Raw genomic sequence first — 10,800 nt, forward strand, 5'->3', positions numbered from 1 at the left:
TCCCTAGCCCAGAGGTGGCAACCCTATGTGTGTAGGATGTTCTAACCAGATGACTGGATCAATAAATGCCTCCCAGAGCAATAGAACATAGTGGTTACCAGGGGTGGAATTCTAGCAGGAGCTCCTTTGCATATTAGGCCACACCCCCTGATGTAGCCAATCCTCCAAGAGCTTACAAAAAAGAGCCTTGTAAGCTCTTAGACAGGGATGTTGAACTCATTTGTTATGAGGGCTGGATTTGACATAAATGAGACCTTGTTGGGCCGGGCCATGTGTATCATAAAATGTAATGCCAGGTAGCAGACACACAAACTTTATAAAGGGCACAGACACACAATTAAAGATTTCTTTTAACTTAAAATAAAACATGCTTAAAATATTAGCGCGCTTGCAATATTTTATTTTACAGTCTCTGATAAATGTTACCTCTTGCTATGAATTATTGCATCAAAAACTGCAGACAATGTCTGTGCTGTACCAGTCTTGAATATGTGCTGTTCAGGTGTACACATCTGTAAGTTGCAAACCTACTTCTGATTCATTGACATTCATTACAGATATCTCATGGTCAATGCTTTGATGCTAAGACCCAGAGGAACATGAAGCAGCTGGACACTGTGAGCTTTTGTGCAGAAGTTGCTTCACGCACTAGTCAAGAACATGTGAAGGCACCATGACACAGACTGAGGGTTATGTTGTCCACAAAACTATAATTTCCCCCAGAAAAATGACTACAGCTAAAAAAAAAAATACAACTTCCCCCCAAAAAACTACTACAATAACAGAGAGACCACCATGTACAGTGGTCAGTGTCAGCCTACTATCTGGGAAGTCTAAATTCAAGACCCCCAATCAAAGGAAAATGTGAAAGAAAAATTAAGGAAAATTTGGTGGGTAAACCTGGGGTGGAACACACTCTCAGCCTAATTTTGATATTTCTTTTCTAAATAGTTCACATGCTTTCCCATTGAGAAAGAATGGAGGGCATGAGTACAGTGAAAAAGAGGAGGGGAACCCAGTTACACCCATAACAAGCCCAACAAAACTCTCTCTCTCTCTCTCTCTGTAGCAAGGCAAAAAGCTCATACCTTCACTAAAACATTGCTAGTCTTAAAAGCACTCTTTGTAGCTCTTCTGATGGTGGGGACTGGCGAAAGAAGCTCTGGCTCTTTCTTTCCTTCCCTGGGGCACGAGGAGGGGGAGGAGCCTCAGCTATTCATTAGAAGGAAAAGAGGATTGTCTCAGTAGCGCTGCAGGGTGATCACTCAGCAGAGCTATAGAGCCAAGTTCCCTAATTGGCTGAGGCTGCGCCTCCCTCCTCCTCCTTTTGGGAAAAGGGAGGGGAGAGAGGGAAAGACTGCTTTGCTGCTCTGGCTTATCCAGGGAGAAACACAAAATGGCGACAGAAAAAAGCAGGCAAGGGAAAATGAAGCAGACGACAGCCAGTTGCTGGAGGGCCTGATTGGAGCCCTCTGCGGGCCTGATCCAGCCCACGGGCTGTATGTTTGACACTCCTGTTCTTAGAGGATTGGCTCCATCAGGGTGTGTGGCCTAATATGCAAAGGAGCTGCTGCTAGAATTCTACTCGTGGTGGTTACATTAAGAGGGTTCTCAACTAGGCATTTTACTCATCTGACCAGTAAAATTGTGTCCTGTTAGGTAACCAGCACGGAAGTCTAAGAAAGCAGTAAACTTTAGTTCCATCAATGGCCTTTTCTGCATTTTCTGAAGAACCTGGTCAGAGGCTTTACTCAGGAGGCGACCACTTTAAAATTTCTCCCCGGTCACATTCCTTTCGTCCCTCTGTAACACTCCCAGAAATCCTGTCAGAACTATTAATAATTGGCACCAGACAGTTTTAAAGTTAAAACCAGAAAATATTTACTAGGTAACAAAAAGCAAGGAAGAGGGATGAAATAATATTGATTATAACTGTTCAATAGCACAGAATCAGTTAGCAGGCAGATGGATGGCAGAATAAATCAATTACAGAGAGTAGATACTAATCAGGCTGAGGTAAACTATCACACTACTTTGGCAGAATATCTTTAAAATAGACAATAAACCAGGCAGGTTTCGAAGTCGCACTAGATTCTACTTCACACAGGCTGCCTGTGCCTTCTGGGCACTCAGAACACTGTTTCTTCAGATGTTTCCCCTAACTTTGGCAGTGCCAAATCATAAAAATAACAAACCTCAATCACTCTTCCACACACACATAGAGAACTCCTGACTGGTGTCAGTATTCTCCTTCACAGACGCTCTCACACTAGCTATCTTCCAGGACTCGCACCCCTCAATACCGATGCGTCTCAGCCCCCACAGCTAGTCCTCTGGTCTGAGTCTTGGGTAACCCTGCTGACCACCTGACTTTAGTTCTCCCCTCCATGTGTATTTGTGTGATCTAGTTTGTACTTGGAGAATTGCCTGAGGTGTTGGCAAAATCTCCCTCAGAGAGTTTCAAACTGCTTGAAAACTCCCTCTTCCAGACAAAGTCCACTCAGCTGTGTCTCCCACAAGGAGCCCAGCCACTCTGGCTGCTCTCAGCCCTTCGTCCAGTTGATTTTACAACTGCCCAGCCTAAGCTCACTGTCTTCACTTTAAACTGGTGTACTGAAGACTTCTCTCGAAGACTCCCTGGCTCAGACTAAAATCCTGAGGTGATTTTCTGCTGAGCAAACCTCAAAAGGATACTTTTCTGTTGCTTGGGCAATGTGCCAGCCTGTTTCTCAGCTACTCATTCTGTTTCTCCACTACTCAGGCTAAGTGCCTGAGTCTGTCACACACCCCACTTGTAAGTTCCCATTTCCTCATTTCCCCCCTTGTTCTGTACAAGTTATGCATCCCCTACAGCGGATTTGATATCACACTGGGTAATGTCCAGCACGAAAACCTGCAGTTGAAATCTGCAGGGAGATATGCCCGACATAATCTGAGGTAATATCAAATTGACCACTAGAGGGAGCAAAACATACAAGGAACAGATCCTGCCCCCCCCCCCCCCCAAGCAGGAACATGCATGTTAGGAAAATGTCAGGCTGCACTTGTCTTTCTAGATGCCATTGTTTTCACTCCCTACTCCATAATTTTCCCAGTTCTTATCCCACTCCACCTCTGATCTTACTAGATTTGACCTCAGTTCTTCCCAGACCTGCTCCATCCTTATTACTATACTGATTCAAAAAATGCAGAAATTAGCAATTGTACTCTTTGGTGTAAAAGCTGAAGAACTTCTGTTTGGATTATCTGGTTATACACGGATCTGGAAAGATAAACTTAAGACATCTCATTTTTGGAGCTTTTGTTCAGACTACAATGACAATAGTATAGCAGAGAACGTGCTACACGGAAGGCCTTGTATTATAAAACAGGTAGATACTTTTTCTCTCTGTCTGTTTTTTAAACACTCTCAAGAGTAATGGTATTCAGGCAGCTGAGCAATTTCCCCTTCATCTTGGCTTCTTTATTTTTTCTCCCCCCCCCCTTCGAGGAAGAATATTCACTTGTCTTTCAACTTGATTACAGCCCATTTGCTAACACTTCTTTCAGAATGTCTGACCTAGATTTGCTACAGACGGAGCAAGAAGCAGTTCTTCTCCCTCCTCCTCATTCCATTCTTCTTTCTCTCATTTTCTCATGCCTGGTGGCTGAAGCAATCGTTCTTTCTTTCTTTCCTTTTTAAAAAAAGGTGGAAATTTATTTAATAAAACAATCAGTTCCAGTCGAATTCTTCTGGCGGAATTATGGTCCCATCTAAAACCAAAATGGGATCCTTGTGGTTGAAGGTCAAGAGAGAAGAATGTAATGTTGACTTCAAAGAGTTTCTAACAAAATGTTTTAAAATGTTAATGTTTCTATCAGGACACTTTCTTCTCTCTCTCTTGTCGATACATTTTCTCCGTCATGTTGCACAATGGAACAAGTGTTTGGGTCTGCAGTGAATAGACATTTTAAGTCTGTTCCAAAGAATCCTTCCAGTCTCAAATGAGGGGGAAAAGATGGGAGGTCAGTTCATACGTGCCAAAGTTTGGTTTAATTAAACTGACTATAATTGTCAAAATGTCACCTGTTCTGCTACGGAGTATTTGGGCTTGGGGTATATCAAACCAGGGTTTGAAGCCATGGTTTGAAGCTGGTTTTATTCACCACGGTTAAATGTGACTTACGAATATGGGCATCTTTGCTTTACAATGCCTTCCTCCTAGATGCAAGGGGGCATGCTATGGACCCCTATCCCAGATCTGTGGTGTATTTTTAGTGGGAAACAATCTGTGAACAGTCTTAAATTACGGTATTCAGATCATATGAATGGATGATAGTGGTATGCGGAGGGGGGTTGTAGAAAAAGGTCCAGCAGGAACTCATTTGCATATTAGGCCAAACCCCCTGACGTCACCATTGTTTTGTAGAGAAAGCCCAGCAGGAACTCATTTGCATATTAGGCCACACCCCTGCGTTCCTGTGTGTTTCTGCTAAAAAAAGGCCCTGTATGTATCTAATGAAAAGCAAACAGTTAATCTCCAGTTTTCAGTATTCCAAAAACACAAGGGCTGTTGCTTATGCATTAGCACTGGACATATCTCGTGCAGTTGTGAGCACCTACCATTTCCCACTTGGAAGTGCTATTCTTTAGCTATGCTACATTATTAATTTTTTTAAATGTAGGCCAACGTTCTAATCCTAGCACGATGCCTTGTGGAAGCAGAAATGGCTCTTTGGATACAATGGAGGGGATTCCCCCCCCCACAAGATCACACCACAGCTTTTTTAAAAAAAGGCACTTCTGTTAATATAATGACCAGTTCCTCACTAGCCTTTGTCCCGATTCTGTGCTTTTCTCCACAACTCTTCTGCCCGATTCTGCACACGCTGCCGCAGGACTGCGACTTACTCCACCTCTTCCCCAAGCTTCTTCCGTGGCTTTGGGGTTCTCTGAAAACCAGGATCCAGAAATGGCGGAGGGAATTTGGGAAAGAGGCGGGGCAAGTTGTGGCCCTGCAGCAGCGTGTGAAAAACTGGACAGAAGAGCTGCTGGAAAAAGGTGCATGAAACCAGACAAAGGCTAGTGAGGAATCAGTCAATGGCTTTAATGCTAGCAGAAGTGGAGTGTAGGATATATGCCATTCCCCAGTACAGGGTCTCCAGTATAGTACCCACCGGGAATGGAATTCTAGCAGGAGCTCCTTTGCATATTAGGCCACACCCCCTGATGTAGCCAATCCTCCAAGAGCTTACAAAAAAGAGCCTTGTAAGCTCTTGGAGGATTGGCTACATCAGAGGTGTGTGGCCTAATATGCAAAGGAGCTCCTGCTAGAATACCACCCCTGGTGCCCACTGACACCTTTCTTGGTGCCCACCAAATATGATTAGAAAGTGGGCAGAGCCAGGTGGAGCTTAGGCCTGCAAGGCTTCTGATTGGCTACTGAAGATTCGCTTGGCTGTACAGATTTTTAAAACATTGTGGAAAAACCTTCATGGTGTAACTGAAGAGAAGCTGAGGCAGCCATTTTGTGGCTGGCTCCACCTCCTGTGGCAGCCATTTTCTGGCAGCTGTTTTGTGACTTGTACTCTAACCCCCGTCCCCAGTTGGTTTTCCTTGGTGGAATATGAATGTGTGAGTAGACATAAGGGAATCCTCACTTTGAACACTCCTCAGAGAACCTTGGGAACTATAATTCCATGAAGGAAATACAGGATGCCTCATACTAGTAGGGTTGCCAGGTCCAGTTCAAGAAATATCTGGAGACTTTGGGGGTGGAGCCAGGAGACATTAGGGGTGGAGCTAGAAGCAAGGTTGTGACACGCTTCATTGACCTCCAAAGGGATTTCTAGCCATCAAAGTTAAAGGGACCACATACCTTTTAAATGTCTTCCCTCCATTAGAAATAATGGATAGTGGCACCTTCTTTTGGGGCTCATAGATTTTGACCGCCTGGTCCAATCTTTTTGAAACTTTTTTTTAAGGAGAGGCACCAGATGCTGTGCTGAAAATGTGGTGCCTCTACCTAAAAAAACAACAGCCCCCCGAACCCCAGATACCCACAGATCAATTCTCCATTATACCCTATGGGAATTGGTCTCCACATAGAGGATAATGGAGTGCCCAGCAGACATTTCCCTCCCCCCTCACTTTCTGATGACCCTGAAGTGGGGGGAGGGCCTCCAAACTGGGGAATCCCCTGCCCCCAACTGGGGATTGGCAATCCTACCTCATAGAGAATATTCAGCCTGTTCACCAAACTATGATTCCCAGGCTATTTGGGGGAAGACAAGGAAATTCAACTGGTATATAGCCAAAGTAAAGGTGGTGAGTCTACATGCTCTCTTTAACTGCATTGTGCAAAATATTTGTGGCAATAACCAGATTTTTAGCTGACGGCAAAGACTTATTTTGTTTTTTGCTTTTAATTTGTGCCAACAATAGAAACTTCATAGTACCAATATCACCAATGTCACCAACCATAATGCACCACAACATTTTGTTTTGCGTCTTCTCTTCCCGTTGCGGCATTTGTTTCCCCTGCTGTTCCTAAGTTATTGCAAATTGCTCATGACTTGGGTTGTCGGTTTGGCTTCGGTTCCGTGACGGCAGGCGAGTTCGAGAGCCGCTGAGCCTCTTCTCTTGCAAGATGATTGACTTAATCCCCTAAGTCATTGGGTTGACCTTATGAATCATTCTAATTATTCCAGCTAAATAGACTGCAGAAAGAGATCAGCTGGCATTACAGCATTTACAGCGCGATCGTAAACAGAGCTGCACCCTTCTAAATCCATGGACTTCAGTGGATTTAGAAGGGAGTAACCCTGTTTAGGATTGCAACGTTAGTCTCACAATACCGGACATTCATTACCAAACAGAATTATATTAACTCCAATGCTAATTGCAGCGGAAGAGGGTAGCAATTTAGTGGAATGTTTCTGGAGAGGAATTGCCCTTTGACATAATGTAGACAGTGGCTTCCATTGCACAGTTTTAGTCAAGAGAATGCGGAGGTCTTTGACCCTCTAGAAAAGTAGAGAAGATATTCAAGCTGAACTCTGTCAGCAGTCAATATGTTTCATGTAGAAGTTCTGTTCTCAAAGGTGCAAGAAATAATGTCTTATTAATCTAAAAAACAAAAACAAGCCACATCGATATAATGCTACTAGTTGATGACTCTTTGAAATGATCTTAGATTTTGTAAACCAGGGGTGGCCAAACTGGCTTAATGTAAGAGCCACATAGAATAAGTGTCAAAAGTTTGAGAGCTGGAAGAGAGGAAGGATGGGTGGTAAGAAAGGTGGAAAGAAAGTAAATAGGTGGGAGAGGGAGAGAGAGGTGGAAAGAAAGCAACTTTACATCCATTCTCCAAGACAGCAGCTAGCTTGGCTTGGATAAATGATTTAAAAGACAAATGCCTTCTCCAAGCCGGCTGATGGGGCAGTGGTGGCTTCAAAAGCCACACAATATGTGTGAAAGAGCCACATGTGGCTCCTGAGCCACAGTTTGGCCACTCCTGTTGTAAACACACATTCACTCAGGGCCGGCCCTAGACTGTCTGACACCCTAGGGAAGGCTGACTTCTGGTAGCTGCCTGCACTGATGATGTCACTAAGTCACATGGGGAGGCACCCAATTTGGTGTCCCAGAAGGTCGGTGCCCTAGGCAATTGCCTAGTTTGCTTAGTGGCAGGGCCGGCCCTGATTCACTAATTGTGTCTGTAAAGTTCTATCAAGTCATTTCCGACTTATGGCAACCCTGTGAATGAACGTTTCCCAAAAAACCCTACTGTTAACAACCTTGCTCAGGTCTTGCAAAGTGAAGGCGAGACAGCCAGTTTGGTATAGTGGTTAAGTGTGCAGACTCTTATCTGGGAGAACTGGGTTTGATTCCCCACTCCTCCACGTGCAACTGCTGGAGAGACCTTGGGTCAGCCATAACTCTCTTAGAGCTGTTCTGCTCAAGAGCAGTTCTTGGAGAGCTCTCTCAGCCCCACTTACCTCATCGTGTGTCTGTTGTGGAAAGGGGAAGGGAAAAGAGATTGTAAGCCACTCTGAGTGATGGGTGGGGTATAAATTCAATCTCTCCTCCTCCTCCTCCTCCTCTTCGTCTTTTCTCAAGCCAACTCATGTTGGGCCTTTGTCTTTTCTTTCTGTCTTCAACTTTTCCTAGCATTATTGTCTGTTCCAGCACTGCCCCCCCTCCAAATTCTAGCTACAGGACTGGCTACTGGTGGAAACTGGGCCATTGTTGAACTAGTTATCAAGACGCAGCTACAGCCACACATCTGATGGAGTGAGCTTTGACTCTCGAAAGCTTATCTCCTGGAACTCTCATTGGTCTCTAAGGCGCTACAGGACTTGAATCTTGCTGATCACATGTTGTAATCTTTAGCATCATATGTAGGAAAATACAATATTGCCAAAGTCAGGTTGTGGGCAGGATGCTTGGACATGACACCTGGGCTGAAGTTGGGCTGGATTGTTGTACATTTCCAATAAGGCTCACATTCACATTTCAAATGGCAGTATCCAGTGAGTTAGAAACAATAGAGCAGAAATAACAACAACAAAAGCAACAATAATCATATGGCAGTCTTTGTAGCATAGCCCAGAGATCCTAAGATTGTCTGGCAGCCATAAGTTCTAGCTCTTTTAGTGTTCTACACCGCTAGGAGGTGAGCTAGACAGGTTTTAAAGGCAAGTGGTGTTTCAGAGGTGGTTTGCCAATGCCTGCCTCTGTGTCACAACCAATGGTCATTTTGTAGAAAAATAGGTGGTGGAGCTCATCCAGGGATTGTTATGCAGCTGCACCTACTATTCAATGAACAAGGAGGTGGAACTCTCAGAAGGAGGAGGAGGAACTCTCAGAAAGGTTCAGGAGCTGTGCTCCTGTGAGCTCCCACTGAATCTGGGGCCTGATCACAACCTTGGTGTTTATTGGAAGTCGCCAAGGCCAACTCTGCTTAGCTTTTGAGATCTGATGAGATTGGGATAGCCTGGACTATCCAGGTCAGAGCAATACAGCAGAATAGCAAAATGCAAGTCTGAGATTTCATCAGTGAAGGAAGACACACATGAAGCTGCCTTCCACTAAATCAGACCCTTGGGCCATCCAAGTCAGTATTGTCTACTCAGACTGCCAGCAGCTCTCTAGGGTCTCTCAAGCAAAGGTCTTTCTCATCATCTACTGCCTGGATTTTTTTTTTTTTTACTGGAGATGCCAGGGATTGAACCTGAAAACTTCTGCATGCCAAGTAGGTGCTCTGCCATTGAGCTACGGCCCCTACTCAAGGGAGAAGATATTCCATAAGAAGATGTAACTTGGGCTTCTTTTGGGGAGGAGGAACCAATTTCGATTGTGGCAGGAAGACTGAGGGAAAGGGTCAATGAACCTGAGAGTCCTGAGCTCACTGGGTATATGTGTGAGTAATAAAAATGTACTGCGTGGATGGAGAAGTACACAGCAGGACAGGTAGGCATGAATGCAGTTCTGTCTCTATGTCGACTTGTGATTTATTTAGGTGTGCCACAAGGCCAGCCTATGGCATCTGTGGCACTCATGCCACAAGATGGCCACCCGTGGTCTATCCATCACAGGAGCATTTCCCACCGGTTCTCCCCCCCTTCCCTATTTTGCAAGGGTAGTTAAATCTGTCTCCGTTCTCTGCAGCGTTTGAATTACCCACTTCATTGAACCCCAATTAGGTGGGAATGAACAGTGTAAACGATTACCGTTGGGAATCGTTCACGGAAGTACCACATTTTATGTGGGGTTGAATGCCTCTCAAGAACAACCTAAACATTGCTTACATCCATGGCTGAATCGAGCTCTTTCAAGACGAGCAGAAAGCATCCCTTTCAAAACCATTATCTGGCATTTGGGTCTTCACAATACAAGGCACTTTTCAGAAGGGGGTGCGAGAGGATCATTTGAACTCTTTCCAGCTGCGCCTATTAGTATTAAGGGGGTTTGTCTGCAATCGGTTTGCAGATCCATTGTATTTTGTATGGCTGCAATCCTGTTTGCAATCATAAGGAGAAAGGGAAAGTGAGGGGAGGATAAGTTGAGCAGCTCTCTCCTCTTGGGGTCTCAGTTTTTGGAAAGGTGTAAGGGCTTCCAGAATGCAAAGGTGCAGTCCCCAGATGCAAAGGAGGATTCGGCTCTTACGCTTTTCATAGGAACATAGCCAGGTGCAGGGCATTGTTCTAGTCTGAATCTGTCCAATGACACAGAATAGCCTTTTATCTCAGTGCCTCCCCAGCTCCCCTGAGTCCCTCCTATTGCAGCAAAATCACCGTTTTCAGTGACATCCAAATGGTTTTCTGGGAGAGAGGCAGGGGTGGAATTCTAGCAGGAGCTCTTTTGCATATTAGGTCATACCCCTTGATGTAGTCAATCCTCCAAGAGCTTACAAAAAAGAGCCTTGAAAGCTCTTGGAGGATTGGCTACATCAGGGTGTGTGTGGCCTAATATGCAAAGGAGCTCCTGCTAGAATTCCACCCTTGGAGAGAGGAAAAGATGGAGGGAATTGTGGGAGGAAGGGACGGGGCTGTGGAGAGCCATGCCGGGCCCATGGACAAAGATGCTTTCTGAGTGTATCGTTCATTAATGTAAAGTAAACTGGTATGGGTCATGACAGAGTGTGTGTATGTAAAGTGCTGCAAGTGACAGCAGATTTATGGTGACCCCATAGGGTTTTCAAGGCAAGTGATTAAGGCAGAGGTGGTTGGCCATTACCTTCTTCTGCAAAGTTATTCTTGGTGGTCTCCCATCTAAGTGTTAACCAGGCTTAGCTTCCAACACCTGACAAGTTTGAG

The sequence above is a fragment of the Heteronotia binoei genome, chromosome 14 (assembly GCF_032191835.1).
Source record: "Heteronotia binoei isolate CCM8104 ecotype False Entrance Well chromosome 14, APGP_CSIRO_Hbin_v1, whole genome shotgun sequence".
Classification (NCBI taxonomy): domain Eukaryota; kingdom Metazoa; phylum Chordata; class Lepidosauria; order Squamata; family Gekkonidae; genus Heteronotia; species Heteronotia binoei.